Here is an 18,952-nt window from a genome sequence, read left to right on the forward strand (position 1 = left end):
CAGGGGGCGGCGGGCCAGGTAATCAGGGGTCGGGAGCTGGTCCCCGGGGACTGCCAGGAGGGCCCTTTGTTTGCAGCCCTGGGGGGGCCCCAAGGCTCCAATCCAGCCCTGCCTACAAAAGACCATTTTCATTGAATAGAGTACATATTTGATTATAAAGTACCTAAAGAACATATCCAAAATACGATCATTTATCACCCAGGATGCCACCATAATTCGTATTCACTCTTACATCATATCACATCTAGACTACTCTAATTCTTTTTTAATTGGCCTTCCCTGCCAGAGACTGTCACCTCTCCAGTCCATAATGAACACTGCTGCGAGGCTCATAAACCTCAGCAACCGCTCCTCCTCTGCCTCGCCACTCTGCCAATCCCTGCACTGGCTTCCGCTACCTTTCAGAATAAAATTCAAACTAATCACCCTGACATTCAAGCACTTCATAACTCTGCCCCACCCTACATCTCTGAACTCAACTCTATATACTCACCCAACCACTTACTACGCTCCTCTACTGATCTGCTCCTCAACTCTTCTCTCATTACCTCCTCACATGCTCACATTCAAGACTTTGCAAGGGCTGCACCCCTCCTCTGGAATTCTCTCCGACAGTCTGTCCGACTTTCTGCTTTTAAAACTTCTCTTAAAACGCACTTATCTAAAGAAGCCTACCCTCACTCTGCTAAACTACCAAATGTAATACCAAATGCTACATCTCTCACCTGCTTATTTCTGATCTTGCTCACTCCCACACCTTGTGTCTCATTCCCTTTAGATTGTAAGCTCTTTTGCACAGGCACTGCCTCACCTTTTTGTACCGGTACTGGTTGTTATGTATGTAACTCTATATGTTCTATGTATGTAATTCATGTGATTTATTTGTATAAACACATTTCTTTTACAATGCTACACAATATGTTGGCGATCTAAAAATACATGTTATTAATAATAATGATAATAGCAAAGTTTGGGTCATGGACTAAAGAAGAACTGCACAAAATTAGCTCCTTTTATTTAGCTTTTTTTTAATATGAGGCTCTAGCCTTCCTGGATTGGCCAGGCCTGTTCTTACCTACCATAATAAAGTCTTTTTTGGGTATTAACCCAATATCATAAAAATCAAACACAATATAAGGAAGAAAGCACCTGCCACAAAAGTTAAGGCTTATTGACATCAGAGCTGCAATATATTTGCCAACAGACAAGGTCACAGACCTTCTGGATGATTTATTTTCTCTTTATTATATACTTTCCATGTTACTTTATCCCACTCAACTACTACAAGATAAAACTGATGTATATTCCATTGATTTTAGCTTTGCATAACACAGCCCTGGGGGGGTTCACATGGCATCTTCATAGCCGGGGATTTCTTATCCAGAACAGAACAATTTGGAATTTATTTGTCCGAAATCACAAAAGCCATTAAAGGGAAAGAGTGTAAATTTCTGGGGGGCGGGAGGTTACCAGAGGAGCTGGGAGCTCTTATGAAAGGATAAGTCAAAATTCACACGAAAGGGCCGAGCCCTTTCGTATGAGAACTGGATCAATTAACGAGACCTTTTTTTTAAACAAAAAAATCTCTCTGTGTTCCATGGAAAAGAAGAAGAAAAAATATATAATAAAATCGTTCAAATGGGACAAAGAGAAGCTGTTCCTGTATGTTACAGGGGATGTAAATCATGATTACTGCTGCTGTAATCTCTGACCCTCACACAGGCTTTAGGGTTCAAAGGTGACCCGGCTTTGTTTATTTATTGCTCTGTGGGATATTCATCATTTCCCATCCATATAACCCTTTAACCGCCAAGCAGAACTAGAGCGCCACTTGGATTAAAGCAACTGTCATTTGCCAGTTTTTTTAATTAAAGACTATAAGGCCCAATTTATTCTACATGGGAACAAGATAATCTGTCCAATCTGGTCACCTCTTTGCTTGCCTTTTTAAGTTATTCTTTCCTTAATCAATTGGTTTAATCTCTTGCACATTTCACAGAATTTCTATATCAGTTTTTTTTTTTAATTTCTATTTGAGTTTTTTTTTTAATTTTTAATTTCATCCTATGTCTAAGAATTTCAACAGAATATTCTAGGAAAATGTTCTCCTCTGCAAAGCTTGGTCTTGACAATGACAATGAAAAGTATCGGATTCGTCTCACTCGTTGAAAATTGTATTGAAATGGTATGAAATGTAATTGTAAAATAAATGTAATATTATTTCATGTAATTATATGTTATTTCAATTGCAATATCATATTTTATTTTATTTTTCCAGCTCCCTTCTCCTGCTTCCTATGCTCACCCAGCATTGCGCCCAATACATTCGGTCCATCGGAGTGCAGTCACATGACAGCTATTTAAAGGGAGCTAGTGAAGGCACATTCGGAATGTATTAATGCTCCAAAAATGTGCATATCATCAGGGGTAAATGGAATAAAAAGTGGTTTTAGAGCAGCACCACTAAACTTCCAGTAAGTCTGGGGTCACTGTGCCAACCTATCCTGGGGATAACTGTGCCAACCTATGCTGGGATGTCATTTATATCATTGGGGGACACAGTATAGTTATGTACTGGGGTACCAGTGCCATTATATGCTTTGAGGTCAACGTCTTATTATACACTGGAGGGTCAGTGCACCATTGTATGCTGGCAATCACTGTGCCATTTAATGGTTCTGGTTACTGTGCCAGTAAATGTTTCAGTTATTATTCAATGTGGTGCCATTAACCTTATGTTTCTCCTCTGCTCACTGGAGCTCCAATGAGAATCTTTCTGAACCACCTACCTGATTGTCACTACTGTGCCCCTACTAGTATAACCTAGAGAAGTGAATGGAACTAACCACATATTGTAAAGTAACACACACACAAAACTGTAGTCACCCCCCCCCGCTTATATTCAAAATGCCCAAGAGCTGACGGTCGTACTACTGCAAGGTGATTAAATATAAGCGGATTCTAGTGGCTTTATGAGATATATAGAGGGTTTACTGCCAATAAAAACCATTTTCTTCGTTACAGACACACATGGCACTTGGTTCTTCCTGGTAACACAATATGGTACCAATGGATCCCATGACTGGAGGAATCAAAGACCAGCTTCACCACTGGTGAAGCTCATGGGAGTATCATGTAGGCCTTTCATCTCTTGCTGTCTCCATATTAGCCCCCCGGTTGCTGTTGTAAGTCAGAACACCCCAAATCCCAAGACAGCCATGGATTGTGGGAGCTACAATATACAATAACCAGTGGCCTATAATGTTATGTTAACCTCCCTACAGTAAGAGATAACCAATCCAAAGATCCATACACTGCACACATACTTACCTGGTAGACTTTCTGTTATCCCTTCCTCAGTGCAATTGTATTGGGATAAACTATAAGATCTTGGCCTGGGCTTTAGAAGCAATGAAGTGTATGCCAATGAGAAGTGCAATTTGTTCCTCACATAATACCCTCTAAGCACAACACTCTGTGTAATATAGTATGTAATAGCAATCGTCCTTTGTCCTGATCCTGGTCAATCTCTTTGATGTTATTGCTTGATCTCCCTCTGGGACAGGTAATATAGAAGCTTTGCCAGCTCCTTGCAGAAAAGCCCAGCCAGAGTCAACAGCCAGTGCCGAGGGAAATATGGCAAGGACACTGCTGTAGCCAATGTTATAGAAGCATTTGCATTGCTCATTGTGGTCTGTTTGTACAGATGGAGTCTTCTCTATGCTTTTAGGCAGAGGGCCTCCGCGGGCTTTTATTTATTTGTCTCAGCTCCTCCTTAGTTCATAGTATGATTATAGATATATAATAAAACATGATCTTCATGGTGGCTCTCCTGTAGTTCCAGACAGTAAACATTCATCCTCTAGTTTCCCATTAAATGGCCTTCGGGCTGTCCCCCTTCCAAAAACTTTGGGTCATACAGTTCAGGAACTACACCAATAAAGTGAAATGGAAATATTGATCCTGCGTGTGAATAAATGGATGTATAGAAAGGACCCGCTGACTTGTGATACTGTGCATTCTATATGTATTTTTGTTAATGTTCTAAATGTAAACAGACATTTTTTGTGACACCCCTGACCTACACAAAATAAGTTGACCATAGGACAGGCAATGATACACAGAGGGGTGTTCATTTTGCAAGCAAAACAGAACAATGGATTATTTCACATGATGACATTAGTTTTTAGCAAGGGCTAGAGGACCATAAAACATTGCAAAAATAAATCTTGCTTTGTTCCTCTGAAGGAGTTACCTGGCTCTAGGGCAGGGGTCCCCAACCTTTTTCACCCGTGAGCAACACAAGCACTAAAAATGTTCATGTGTGGTGCCAAATAAGGACTGTGATTGGCTATTGGTGGCCCCTATGTGGACTGATAGCCTACAGGAGGGTCTGTTTGGCAGAACACCTGGTTTTTATACAACCGAAACTTTCCTCCAAGCCTGGAATTCAAAAATAAGCACCTGCTTTGAGGACACTGAGAGCAACATCCAAGGGGTTGGAGAGCAACATGTTACTCACGAGCTACTGGTTGGGGATCACTGGTCTAGGGGATCACTTTCTCAGTTCTTATCGTTGTTTAAACCTCAGTTGCTGTGTAGTAAACCCAATGGGGCCGTACAGACTTTTCCACAGCAGGGAAAACTTCTTGATAGTCTTTGTTTTTAATATTTTTTCCATTGGGGGCAGAGGGGTTAGAATTATATTAAACTACTATTTAAGGTCACAGTCTAGCCACAACACAATCATACTATTGATATATAAAAATAAATAGGAGAAACCTGAAAAAGAGATAAGTAACCCCATTAAACAACATTATAAAGCTACACAATCAGCATTGAGTGCTGTGATATTGATTTCTAACACTTGAATGTTTAGCACAAAGGTACTTTTTGTTATAGAACTATCGGTACCTAACTTTTGTGTGCAACATTTCAGCTGATCTTTATTATTTCTTTTTTATTTCTTTTTTATTTGCGGTCTGTAACTGAAACTGATATCTGGTTTCGGTGTCACTGACCCCAGCAATCAAAAAACCCCATTAACTGTAAAGTGTTTTTCTTTCTCTGATTCCAATTTAGATACAACTAGTGCAAATCTGCAACATGCAATTTTCAGACGTGTCCCTGAATTCTATGCTGTTAGCTGTTAAAGAGGGCCTCCTTTCCTGATAAATATTCCCCCTTCTTCTCTGCAGTGTCCAGGATACAGTACCAAAGCGTCCTCCAAGCCATTGGCCACCACGACTCTACTAGGCTGCCACTAATTACTGGTTAAGTTTGAAACGCGTCAGGCAATGATGCGTCTACATGTTTTTATGTAATCTTTTCTAATAGCCAACGATAAAGGAGAAATATTTTTATTGGAGGTGCGGTCTACATCTCTCTGAATTTGAATCCTGCAACTTTATCGTGACCTGCACTCATGCACAAAAGCACCGGATACTATAGAGAGCTTGAAGATTCAGGTTGGATCAAGGTTGGATTGGTCTAATTCTTAGTCTAGGCTGCAACCAACTGCCCCGGGGCAGTACCCCAAATAATATCTCCTCATTGGGAAGCTACCCTTTCTTCCTCTTGCTTCTAGAAAAAGCTACTATCAGTTTTTTTCTCTGTCTAGCCCTATCAACTACTGCATTTCCTTTAATAAGCTTCTGAAGGGGAATCCTCCCTCCAGTCCATCCATAGAAGCCCCCAATTGGCTGAATTACAGAATGCCTTTACCAATCTACATTTTAATCTACAATAAAGTGCCTCTATCCTGCCTATTCCAATGAACCATCCGTACCCAACTGTGCCTATGATGCAAAGGAACCCAGGAGGTACCTTCACCATGGAGCTGGTGGTATTTCCAAAATGGGTTGTGGCAATAGAGTGCCAGCCTTGTGCCTAGTGAATCGGATGCAAACACTGTTTAAAGTGGCGCAACCCTCCACTCTGGAAATAGTGGACACAAGTTGCTCCTGATTTGCTACAAAACACATACGCAATTGCGTCCATTTTGACTCATTGGGCACAAGTGTGGCAGAAGCAACTTCGAGCGCAGCAGCAATTACAATGGGGAAACTCTGTATTATGAGCACAAAGAATATACAGATTTGCATTTGAAATTGCTCTACAGCAGTGATCCCCAACCAGTAGCTCGTGAGTAATATGTTGCTCTCCAACCCCTTGGATGTTTCTCCCAGTGGCCTCAAAGCAGGGGCTTATTTTTGAATTGCAGGCTTGGAGGCAAGTTTTGGTTGTATAAAAATCATGTGCACTGCCAAACAGAGTCTCAATGTAGGTTGACAATCCACATATCCACATCCATTTATTTGGCATCCCAAGAACATTTTTCATGCTGGTGTTGCTCCCCAACTACTTTACTTCTGAATGTTGCTCACGGGTGCAAAAGGTTGGGGATCCCTGCTCTACAGTGTATTACTCATATCATTACCCTGTAATGCTGCTTCTGGCACATTACTAAATTCTATTAAAACCTTTAATCCAACAAAAGCCTGGCTTTAAAGAAAAACAATAATCCAATTTTCCCACTTGTTTAAATTTTAAAGTGACTTTCGCACCCGGCAAGTTTCAAGGGCACTGAATGGAATGGGATATTTTGTTTTTAGCCGTAATTAATTCAATCTCACCCAACAAGACTTCTGCTCGGAGATAAAAAAAAAAAAAATAATAATAATAATAATAATAAAGCCTCAATTTAATGAAAAATGTCTCGTTGTCATTCAGATTAAACTAGAAGAGCTGCGAGAAGCCAGTGATATATTCAGACCTGCCTGTAGAACGTGCCTGTGCTCCTTAGCGTATGTAAGCGCCACATGAAATATTAGCGCCCTCAGTGCAGATATGTGCAATTCAGATTGTATCACAGCCCACACAAACATTGGTGACAAGGAGAAGCAAAAGAGCAGGGCTCCCAAGTGGCACATGGATTCTTTTCTAGGTTATCAGTAGAGATAGTGTGTGACCTTCACAAAGCTCTCTTTATACAAGGGCTACCAGAATGTCTGTAATGGGCTCCGATAAAAATGCCGCCTGGGGGTGGCTTTTATACAAATGCTGCCTGGAGACAAGAGATTTCCCTGCCGCTGCTAAACACACGCCGTGACATTATGAATCTCATAAACCTGAATCCAACCTTGTGAGATAAAACGTTCAGAAAAACAGTAAAAATGAAATGAAAGAGATAACAGCGATCGCCCCCTCAAACGTGATCGGTTTTTCATATTCCCAGAATAATCGTGCCATTATTTCAGGTGAAAATCTGACCGTCGCGTTATTATTTTTTTCCTCTCTCTTCGAGATCCGTTTGAAACGAATATTTGAACTTTAGGGGATGTTTGTGGTATTTATACAGGGGAGTAATTACAGAGGAAGCAGCAGGGGGGGCCCAGGAGGTATAGGGGGCCCCATGAGGCCCTAATTCAAATATCATTTCAATAAATATTGGTAAAACAGATTAATCTGTAGACATTTTGGGGGCCTGAAAACTAATTTGCTGTAGGGCCCAGTAATATCTAGTTATGCCACTGTATTTATATACTGTATATTTTCATAGCAAATTAGCACGTAGAAATCAGTTGCTTTAGCTAACCCCCCCCCCCGTGCCTCTTCTGTTTCTATTTACTTTGTCAGTGACCGCTAGGGTTGCCACCTTTCCAAAAAATTGGGGGGCGGTAAAAAGAGGTGGGACGTGACGTCAAAGGGGGCGGGGAGTGACTGCAAAGGTGCAGAGTCTGGGCATGCAATTGGATGTGACGTCAAAGGGGGCAGGGCAATACGTCAAAGGGGGCGGCGTGCAATGGACCAGGCGCCGAAGAAAAGGTTGATTTTGTGCAGATTGGGGCAGGCCAAGGGCTTTAGTTAGGGATATTACAAATTTACCGGCAGCTACATTGCCAGTAAATTTGTAATACCGGCCCCGGCAGGTGTTTTACCGATAGGCCGGTAAAATACCGGCCAGGTGGCAACCCTAGTGACCGCTGTGATTCAAACCCCCATCTTGAAATTCATAAAGGGAGGGAAAGAACCGCAATTGAGATGCCGCAGTCGCTGCCTCAAAGGTGATAAAGAAAATGTATTAATCCCACCACCCATGCCACGGGGGGATACATAGGGCCAATACATTTACCCAGAGTTTTACAAAGACTGTTCATAATTCATTAAGAATGTATCATATCCCCAACAGGGGTGTATTTAGGTCTAGTGCCACCCTAGGCTTCGCCCCTAAGAGCACCCCCCCTTCCACTGGCAAATGGCACATGCACATGGGCAGGGTTTGACTGGGCCAACACCAGGAGAAAACCTGCCCCAGCCCTCGTGGGACCCCTGGCCCAGACCCGCTCTCCACAGGCGGCAGCTCACTCCTTCATGACCACCCCCCACCCGTTTGCACAAAAAGATTTGCAGGAAAAACATAAGCGCTGGTGGGGGGCAGTAAGCGAGACAGAGAGGGATTTATGGTTTGGGCCCCTGGGGGTAGTGGGGGCCCTGATGCAACAGCCCCCGGTGGGCCCAGCACCCCTCAGTCCAACGCTGTGCATGTGATGTCACTTCCATATGAACATGACATCACTACAACATGCCTCTCAAAGACCCAGATATCCCATTCACCCAGCTCTGCAACTGGATTTAGTTAACAAGTAGCAGCAGCTACGACATTTTATTACATTTTTTCTTTAAAAATTTTTTTATATAGCCACCCAAGGGCGCCTCCTTAAAGCTGCCGCCCTAGACACAGGCCCTCTGGTGCCTATATATAAATACAATATAGAAATACAGCCCTGATCCATAATTCATTTCAAGACCCAAACAAACCCTTTAAGTAGCACTGGAAGTGAGGGTTCTGCCTAGTTTCTCCAATGGAAGCACGCAGTAACTGACTTCCTAAGTGCTTCTTAAAGGAACAGTAACACCAAAAAATGAAAGTGTTTTAAAGTAATGAAAATATCATGTACTGCTGCCCTGCACTGGTAAAATTGATCTGTTTGCTTCAGTAACACTACTATAGTTTATATAAACAAGCTGCTGTGTAGCAATGGCAAAAATTGAAAAAAGGATATATGGCACAGGTTAAATAGTGGATAACAGATGACACCATTATGTTCTACAGAGATTATCTGTAACGTTCACAGCGGGAAACCGCTGCAACGGGAGTTAAATTCACACTTGGTAGTGTGTGTGGTGGAAGCCCAGGGAAAAAGCCACAAATACTTGAAGTATGCATAGTGAAATATACAGGATTTAATGGAACTGAAGCAAAATAGGAACAGGTCAAAAATAAAGGCTTTACCAGGCAGGCAATGAAAAGCTGGAACAAAAACACATGAACAAGATTCAGGAACTCGGAACAAGGAATATTCAGGAACAAGATTCAGGAACAAGATTCAGGAACAAGATTCAGGAACAAGATTCAGGAACAAGATTCAGGAACAAGATTCAGGAACAAGATTCAGGAACAAGATTCAGGAACAAGATTCAGGAACAACCAAATTACATTCAGATACAAAACCAAACACATTCAATGACTCAGCCCTGAGCAAGGCTCAGGGCGTGGTTTATAAAGGGCAATTGATTAGGTAATAGGAGACACATGAGGGTAAACGAGGTGGGTGGAAAACATACTGGAAACAGACAAAATACAGGATCACAATAACAAGATCAGGACTAGCCCCAAGAGCCTCCAGTGGCTCACTTGGTAAGTGCACCGACTGTGCACTGAAAGTCCAGCAATCCCAGTCCCACATGTTCAAATCCCAGATGGTCCTTCTGCTATCTGCTGTGTAACCTAAACCTTTTCTCTTTGAATAGCTGCCCCCATGGCTACACAGCAGTTTATTTATATAAACTATAGTAGTGTTTCTGAAGCAAATACACCAGTTTTACCAGTGCAGGGCAACATTGCATTCTATTTTTATTATTTTAAAAAACTTTCCTTTTTTGATGTTCCTTTAAAGGGTCAGAAACCATCAGGATTTTAGACCAAATTTCATCCCCACTTTTCAGGAACAGTCATCTTAAGTAGCACTGGAAGTGAGGGTTCTGCCTAGTTTCTCCTGTGGAAGCACACAGTAACTGACTTCCTAAAGTGATTCTTAAGACGACTGCTCCATATAATTTGGGGATGAAATTGGGTCTAAAATCCTTATGGTTTCTATCCCTTTAAGGAGAGAGAGAGGACACAGAAGCAAAGACAAGATTAAAAATAAATATATACCTGCCCAATAATTGCCTTGAATAAGAGCAGATGATGAGACCCAGTGGAAAAGAGAAAGTCTGCTACTGACAGCACATTCCTGGGCAAAACTGTGAACTCATCACAAATGGAATACCTGGGGGAGACGGGCACATTTCTGCATATTAAACTCTTACTGGTTCCGCTATAACACAGTCGGTAGCCTCTCACTTGTACTCCGTGTAATCTGCTGGGCCAAGCAATCTGCCCACTGTCAGACAAAGCATTTTCCTCCGTACCCACAAACACAAGAGATTAGCAGAGCAAGTGCCGTCTGTATCTATTCTGGTTCTACCTGCAGGGAGTTTGTAGGCTGGCAATGTCCCAGCACTGATTCTACTCAACGTTATACGTTGGGTCTGTGTAAAGCTGATGTTAGCATGCCCATGAAATTTAGATTTTAACATCCACAGGGGCAGGGACTGTATAATTTTAATCTGAGATGTAATGAATATAAAAAAAGTTCCTTCTGCTATAATTATATACAGTGTTTATCCAATCTTTTCTCTGTCTTAAGTGTTTAACAAATAATTATGCATCCAGCCCAGGGCCACCACAGTCCTTTGGCAGGGAAGATCTGTGTCCCTAAAGATGCCCCTGTAGGTCCAAATCTTCATTTCTGCTGCTTCACTGCACACAGGGCAACCATCAGGGGGGGACAGGGGGGAGAGTTGTAGGGGGCCCGAGGGTAAGGGGGGCCCGGCCACGCCACACTTACCTGATTAGCCAGGCCCCCCATCTTTCTGAGAGCTGCTAACTTCGGGAAGGCATGGACGTTTAAGGGGCCCTGGCCACCAATTTTCTTATAATGTGGTGGGGGAGCCTGGCCACAAATTTTTTTTTCTCATGTGGGGTCCAATATTTTTTAATGGAGGGGCCCTGGCCACAAATGCTTTTTATGGGTGGCCCTGACCACCAATATCTTTTTATTTTTTTTTAACATGTGGGAACCCTAGCCACCAATATTTTTTTTTTGTTTTTTTACTGTGTGGTGGGGGGCGGAACTGTAGGTGGGGCTTGCGGTGGGCGCAGCTCAGGGGGCCCAGGAAATGTTGTCGTATGGGGCCCTGCGATTTCTGATGGCGGTCCTGACTGCACATGCTCTGTGCTGCTTTCACTTACCTTAACTTAGGGAACCCACTAATAATACATTGTGTATATTGACCAGGGGTGCCCAAAAGGTAGGTAGGGATCTACCAATAGACCTTTAGTTGGTGATCAGTAGATCTCAAGACACTGTCAATAAGCTTGATTAAATCATCCTCCTATTTCATGCTTTTCATTCGGATATTTATTACGTTAAGGTTACATAAGAAACAGTGGTTTATTAAATATAGCAATATACATTTTCCCATAAATAAATATTTATGCAATATTTTCCATGGAATAGAATGCTAACAATGCTTTTATGGATGTAGCTCATAATGGGACAACATCACTAACAGTAGACCTCGCATAAGTAAAGTATCGGCACTCCTGATATAGACTATATAAGTCGAGATACAAGAATATTTAGCAACTACTTAATATTGTCATTACTGTTATGTAAGGTATTCCAAACCCAGAACAAACCCCAAGGTATAACAGCTGCCTTTTGCTTCAGAAGGAGCCCTCTGCTACTCGGATGCCTCCAGGTCTTATAGTGAGAGGATCAAGGAGAGAGTTCTGGGCAGACAAGGGAACCGAATGTCAACAGGGTGAAAGGGGAACCAGGAGTGTGTTTGAGGGACAGGTCAAGTCAATACCAAAGCAGTACCCAATCAGGAGACAAAAACATTGTCAAGGTCACAGGTAGGGTTGCCACCTTTTCTGGAAAAAAATACCGGTCTTCCTATATTACTTTTTTTCCTTATAACATTGGGATTAACCATCATTTTTACCGGCCAGGCCAGTAATATATCGGCCAGGTGGCAACCCTAGTCACAGGCCAGGTCAAAACCAACGGTATCACAGTACAGTAACAGGATCCAATAGAGTAGTCAATAAACGGGCAGAGGTCAGGACAGGGTTCCGACTTGGAATGGTCAGGGGCAGGCAAGACAACTTGAAAATACACCCAGGAACTATGGAAAGTATTTTAATGGAATATATTTTAATTTTGCACCAACTTAGATGACATTAGACACATGGCTCACGTCAAACCCAGAATGTGCATCATTTACAGATTTCCATCCAATCAGTGTGCATCGGCATGCAGGAGACGTTACAGCTGCAGCCAACCCCGAAGGGTCCGCCCCACTGGACCACCAGGTGTTCTCACAATTACATGACAGGAATCATTGCAGTCTGCATCAGAATTTAACGGGTCCCCCTTTTTTAACATTGGCTCAATGATCAAGGTTTGTGTTTTTCATTTCACCCAAGTTGAATAAAAAACCTGTTCCTTAGGGCAAGGCCAGACGTGGCGTTTTTGCGGCGTTTTTACGTTTTTAAAAAAAGAACAGCCAGGCGTAAATATGCATAAACTGCACTACCACTGAAACTAATGGAAAACGCATTATGGCAATTCTCACAGGGCGCATAAAAGCTGAAATCCGCCACAGGACGCCAGTATAGGCGTTTTTTAGCAGAAACGCCAATACGTCAAGAAACTACCAAATCAATAGACTCTATGGGATCTGCACGTTTGAAACCACACTTTGTGTAAATACGCAGCGTATTTTAAATATGGCGTCCAAATTCTCAATGAGAACAATGAAAACAATGAGAAGTGCATGTTGGGAAAATAATCCTACGTGCTGAAAAACGCATGAAAAATGCATGTTAACTGTCGCATGTGGTTTCACCGGCGTATTTACGCCTGGCTGTTCTTTTTTAAAAAACGCAACGTAAAAACGCCGCAAAAATGCCACGTCTGGCCTTGCCCTTAGACTTTGTTTTTTGGGATCAGGAAGTAGAATGTGACTTTAGTTTAATTTTTCAATTAAAATTGGCCCTGGAGTATCATATTTCATCATAGATGAACCTTATTTTCCTACTGACAATTTCCCACAAGCCCTAAGCTTGACAGATAACCAGAGCACACTGAGCATGTGCAGTGCCACTGACACACAAAGGATGGCCTAACATCAAAATGGGGAGCGTTGAAGGCCTAGATTATTACTGTTATAGGTTTGCTAGACCTCTGGGATGGTACAGTAAGTACAGTGTATAAAATACAGTATCTGTATTCATTTAAAGGACCAGTAACATCAAAAAAATGTAAAAAAAATAATTTGTTAGTATACCACGAAAAAGACAAATTAAACTTTAAAATCGCACAGCCTTTATTAAGAAATAACTTACCGAAACTCTGCTTGCTCTGGGATGGTACAGTAAGTACAGTGTATAAAATACAGTATCTGTATTCATTTAAAGGACCAGTAACATAAAAAAAAATTGTTGGTATACCACGAAAAAAAAACCCACCAAAACTAATTAAACTTTATTAATAAATAACTTACCGAAACTCCGCTTGCGCTCCTCTTCAGTAAAGGTGATGCAGCGACAATCCTTCGAATGGTGCTCGATTTCTCCTCCCTGGCTATCTCCTATAAGGAAGGCAAGGAGGAGAAAACGAGCGCCCCATGATGGATCGCCGGATCGCCTTTTTTGAAGAGGAGCGCAAGCGAAGTTTCTGTAAGTTATTTCTTAATAAAGACTTAGGGATTTCAAAGTTTCATTTGTCTTTGTGGTTTTTTTTCGTTGTATACTAACAAATTTAAAAAAAAAAAAAAAAAAAAAAAATATGATGTTACTGGTCCTTTAAGTACAGACAGCTATCATAACTCTACTCCAGTATATGTATTCCCTCTAATAAGATCAAATATGCCGCAGATGCTTAAAATAATATATGGAGTTTCTTGGCAGACTTAATATAATATGTTAATGTCGAGAGTAAATATAAATAACAAATGAGTTCTTAGGAACATATTTATAGGCCATTTATGACTGATGTTCCCTTCTCCCAGTGTATGTATGTGCATATTTAATATGAGAACCATCCATTGCATTCTGCTGAGCCTGAGCCGTACAGAAATAAATATATATACTCGCAGACCTCGCGGGGGCCCTGACCAGTAAAACCAAAACGAGGCCTTTGATATTTGGGGGAATGGCAGGTTAAAATCGATAGTTTTAATTTTCACGCGGAAACCACAATGTTGGGCTGACAATCTCAGCAGGTTTTAATGGACACAAACAATTTGCTTTTACGATTTTAATTGTTTGAGGACGATTCCTTTTTTATTGCGCTGTTTGGCACGTGGAATAAATTAATAAGAGCTGCCGGGTAATCATAACTGGGAGAGCTTCAAAGAGAACAGTTTGAATGTCGGCAGTCTCTGCTTGGGGTCTATGTGATGCCTTCTTGTATTATTACTGGTCTAGCGCTTCTTATATCCACCGGCCAAACCCTCCTATGGCGCATGCTGGGGCTCATTTCTCCATTGCTGAGCCTTAATCACCATAGGGCGCTCATCCAAGAACAGCTGCCCTGTGGGGCCAAAGATACTTAAAGGGATACTGTCATGGGAAAAAAATTTTTTTTCAAAATGAATCAGTTAATAGTGCTGCTCCAGCAGAATTCTGAGCTGAAATCCATTTCTCAAAAGAGCAAACAGATTTTTTGATATTCAGTTTTGAAATCTGACATGGGGCTAGACATATTGTCAATTTCCCAGCTGCCCCAAGTCATGTGACTTGTGCTCTGATAAACTTCAATCACTCTTTACTGCTGTACTGCAAGTTGGAGTGATATCACCCCCTCCCTTTTCCCCCCCAGCAGCCAAACAAAAGAACAATGGGAAGGTAACCAGATAACAGCTCCCTAACACAAGATAGCAGCTGCCTGGTAGATCTAAGAACAACACTCAATAGTAAAAACCCATGTCTCACTGAGACACATTCAGTTACATTGAGAAGGAAAAACAGCAGCCTGCCAGAAAGCAATTCTCTCCTAAAGTGCAGGCACAAGTCACATGACCAGGGGCAGCTGGGGAATTGACAAGATGTCTAGCCCCATGTCAGATTTCAAAATTGAATATAAAAAAAAACTGTTTGCTCTTTTGAGGAATGGATTTCAGTGCAGAATTCTGCTGGAGTAGCACTATTAACTGATTCATTTTGAAAAAAACATGTTTTCCGATGACAGGATCCCTTTAAGGTTCTGACCAGCTAACTAAATTGTAGCAACGTAGACTTTAAAGACCTAAAAATCTATTCACTGACACATCCACATTCTAATTATGTCACAGTCCAAGGGGGTTATTTATTAGAATCCAAATTTTTGTACTGTTTCGAATTAAAAAAAAAAAAGTCCAGAATCCACAATGTACCCTTATTTATCATTAAAAGCCACCAAAAATCAGATCTCAGAAAAATTTCCGGACTTTTTGATCTTGTGGCACGACTTTCCCGCTTGTCGCACATAATCCGAGTCTTTTTCGGATTGTTGTGCGAATAATCTGAATTTTTTCCGTATTCAACGCCTGAATAGTCCAAATTTTTCGTGAAATCGGCCGAAAAGCCCGAAATGTTTGGATTATCATATGAAACCCAGCGCAGACCATCATATCTTTAAATCACAAATAGGACCTCTGCCATTGACTTATATACAACCTTGACAGGTTAAAGATGGAGTATTTTCGGATTCTGACTTTTTGCATCCTCAGGGTATAATAAATCTAAAAAAAGAATCAAGGGGTTTTTTTTTCACAGAAAATTCGGATTTTATTGTAAGGGCTGGGACACACTGGGCGATTTGGGGAGATTTAGTCGCCTGGCGACTAATCGCCGTGACTTTTCTCCCGGAATGCCTCCCCTTGCTCTGCGCCTGGATAAAATGAAAAGTCGCCGTTGCTAATCAAACACGGCGATTAGTTTTCCGAAGTTGCCCGAAGTTGCCTCACGAGGAAACTTTGGGCGACTTCAGAAAACGAATCGCCGCATGTGATTAGCGCAGGCGATTTTTCATTTTAGCCAGGCACAGAGTGAGGGGAAGATTGGTCGCGGAAAGTCACGGTGATTAGTCGCCAGGCGACTAAATCTCCCCAAATCGCCCAGTGTGTCCCGGCCCTAAAAGAACTCAAATTTTTTGTGTTTTTAGCATTTGGACTTTAGTAAATAACCCCCCAATGCTAAGGGCAGTCACACATGGGCTGAACAGACAGAAAACTTAATTTATTTTATTTTAACTCAATGTTGATTAATTGCCTGAAATTAAAAGGGGTTTTCACCTTCAAACACTTTTCCCACTTTAGTTGGTTTCAGATAGTTCAATAGAAATAAAGACTTTTTCCAATAACTTTCTATTTGTGATCATTTTTCTAATATTGAATTGTAAAATTAAATTTTTAATTCAATTAAATTTTTCACCTTGCAAAGCAGCTAGGGGGGTCGCCATCCCTTTAACTGTTCTAAATTGATACATTTAGTTGATACTAGGGATGCACCGAATACAGGATTTGGTTTGGGATTCAGCCAGGATTTGGCCTTTTTAGCAGAATTCGGATTCGGCCGAATCATTCTGTTTGGCCAAACCGAATCTGAATCCTAAAGTGCATATGCAAATTAGGGGCGTGGAGGGAATCGAGTGAAGTAAAAAATGTTTTCTGCGTTCCACCACTAATTTGCATATGCAAATTCTGATTCGGTTCAGTATTCGGCCGAATCTTTTGCAAAGGATTCAGGGGTTTGGCCGAATCCGAAATAGTAGATTCGGTGCATCCCGAGTTTCATTAAAGGCAGCTGTTAAAATTGATCCAATAGTTGCTAATATTCCACAGATACTGCTGAGAAATGTAACAACTCATGAAGCCACTAAGGAAGTTATTTATCAAATTTCGAATTTATCTCTATAATTTCTAAAATATCCTCTGACCAAATCCGCACGGGTTATTTCCCCTTATTTATTAATACATTTTCCGGAAAGTTTCCTGTGTGGGAAAAAAACTTGAAAAAAACGCGAACAATTACGTTTACGCGAACGAATTTAAAGATTTTCCACCTAAAAACTCAGATTTTTTTTTGATTTTTGCCTGAAAACCACAAAATCTTCTGATTATTGCACGAAACCCGGCGCAGGATCTCTTTGGGACTTCTCTCAATGACTTATATACAATCTCGGCAGGTCTGAGATGGCAGATTTTTGTTTTTAGGTTTTTTTTCACTAAAAAAATATGTAACCCAGGCCAGTTTTAGGGGCCCGGGGTGGGATAAAAAAGAAGAAATGTACAGGACACGTGAGGACAAAATCACACTATTATGCGTGTTCTCTTAAAGGAGAACTAAACCCTTAAAATGAATATGGCTGAAATGCCATATTTTATATAGTGAACGTACTGCACCAGCCTAAAGTTTCAGCTCGTCAATAGCAGCAATGATCCAGGACTTCAAACTTGTCACAGGGGGTCACCATCTTGGAAAGTGTCTGTGACACTCACATGCTCAGTGGGCTCTGATTGGCTGTTGAGAAGCTAAGCTTAGGGCTTGTCACTAATTATCCAGCAGAAAATGAGCTTCCCTGGCTGTAATATAAGCTGATGCTACAGGTTTGCTGATTATTAAATTCTGATGCTAATTGCACTGGTTTCTGTGCTGCCATGTAGTAATTATCTGTATTAATTACTAATCAGCCTTATATTGTGACATTTCTATTCTATGTGTACTGTATATTGTGAGTGGGTCCCTAAGCTCAGTAAGTGACAGCAGCACAGAGCATGTGCAGTGGATCAGCAGAAAAGAAGATGGGGAGCTACTGGGGCATCTTTGGAGACACAGATCTTTACTGCTAAAGGGCTGTGGTTGCCTTGGGCTGGTACAGAAGCACAAAACATAATGTACAACATTTCTAGCCTAATTCTTTAGTTTAACTTTCCTTGTCCTTTAAACACCATAAAGGTCCTTTTATTTATTCATTCTCCTACCAGCATGTGCTTTGTGCCAATCTTCTGATTTAACGGGCAGTTTATTAAACAAATGTCCGGTCCCCAGTTAATTTGAACGTACCACAATAAGAGAGAGCTCAGCTGCACAGCAGCCCCGGGTCTGGATAATGGGCCTTATCTGGCTGCAAATTAAATGTCAAGTCATAGGCTGCACCAAGCGCTGTTTGATGGTCTCTCCCCAAGGGTCTTCAACTGCCCCCTGCCCTAGACCTTTATAGTAAGGATATATCACCCCCCCCAAAAAAAAACCCCTAATAAAACAGCTGAGAATTTGCATAAGGCCGGATTATGAAGGAGCAGCCGAGAGAAGCAGTTAATGAAAGTAACAAACAGGTTGCAGTGTAATAGGGCAATGCTTGTGTCATTATTTGGGGATTAATAGAGTGATGTGCAGTCCTGCTGGCGGCTTGATCAAAAGGCCTGCGCTCAAGGACACACAATGGATAATTGGGTCTCTGAATCAAAGGGTAACACTTTAATGGCCATAAATCTGCTTGGGAAGCAACGGCACAGGCAGGGAGGTCGGTTCAGAGAAGCACAGACATCGAGGTGATATGATTCTGCGGATGTCAGGGGAGGCATTCATGAATATACCTGAGAGCCAATAGCAGCAGCATAAATATCTAATGCATAGAGTTTAAAGGGGAAATAAACTCTGGTTATATGGTCATTTCAGCATAAAGGCACAGGTACTTACAGGGACAAGAGTAAAAGGAGTGATTCACCTTCAAGTTAAATTTTAGTATGTAATAGAACGGTAAATTCTAAGCAAATTTTCAATTGGTCTTCA

The sequence above is a fragment of the Xenopus laevis genome, chromosome 4S, assembly GCF_017654675.1.
Source record: "Xenopus laevis strain J_2021 chromosome 4S, Xenopus_laevis_v10.1, whole genome shotgun sequence".
Lineage (NCBI taxonomy): Eukaryota > Metazoa > Chordata > Amphibia > Anura > Pipidae > Xenopus > Xenopus laevis.